This window comes from Fulmarus glacialis, unplaced genomic scaffold (genome assembly GCF_000690835.1).
Source record: "Fulmarus glacialis isolate BGI_N327 unplaced genomic scaffold, ASM69083v1 scaffold562, whole genome shotgun sequence".
NCBI classification, from domain to species: Eukaryota; Metazoa; Chordata; class Aves; order Procellariiformes; family Procellariidae; genus Fulmarus; species Fulmarus glacialis.
Window position 1 is genome coordinate 32,145 of NW_009197046.1, and position 565 is coordinate 32,709.

General features: G+C 44.6%; 1 protein-coding gene across 1 annotated transcript in view; it reads left to right on the forward strand.

Moving 5' to 3' along the window:
- The window catches only part of ANO4 (anoctamin 4), a 53,023-nt gene that overhangs the window by 24,955 nt on the left and 27,503 nt on the right, over positions 1-565 (forward strand). The gene's annotated exons all lie outside the window — the stretch shown is intronic.

Consider the following 565-nt stretch of genomic DNA (forward strand, 5'->3'; position numbering starts at 1 on the left):
TCTCTCCCACTTCCAAAGTGCAAAACTAAATGCAGCAGCAAAATCTCTGCTAACAGAGAGCTGCATGCATTTCTGCTGAAATGCCTATGTTCTCTAACTTCACTGAATCTGTTATTCACTATTATTCACATGGTAACAGCAGTGGTACGATTGATCCTGAAAACACAGCTAGCATCAACTCAGACCCTCATGGAATTTACTAGGGCTTTTCTCAGAGGCTAGAAAATGATATATGTGTATAACTTCAGGAGCTGTGGAGAGCCAGGTGGGTGAGCTAGCCCAGCAACTTTGTGCTTGAATGAGACAGGAGGGAATAGAGCAGAGGGTTTGTCAGGAACTGATGGCTTCAAAACTGTCCAAAGCAATCTTGGACAAGAAAGGCAAGAGCATTATTGAGATGAACCATGCTCTGGTAGTCAGGTGGATGGACAGAGACACACAGAGAAACACTGGGCACAAGGAGCCAACATACTGTCTGACTCAGCCCTTGAAGACACTTAGATCTGCTCAGGACTGCAGTCTCTGCTGAGAATTGATTGTACACCTGCATCATTTTGCATTTTCC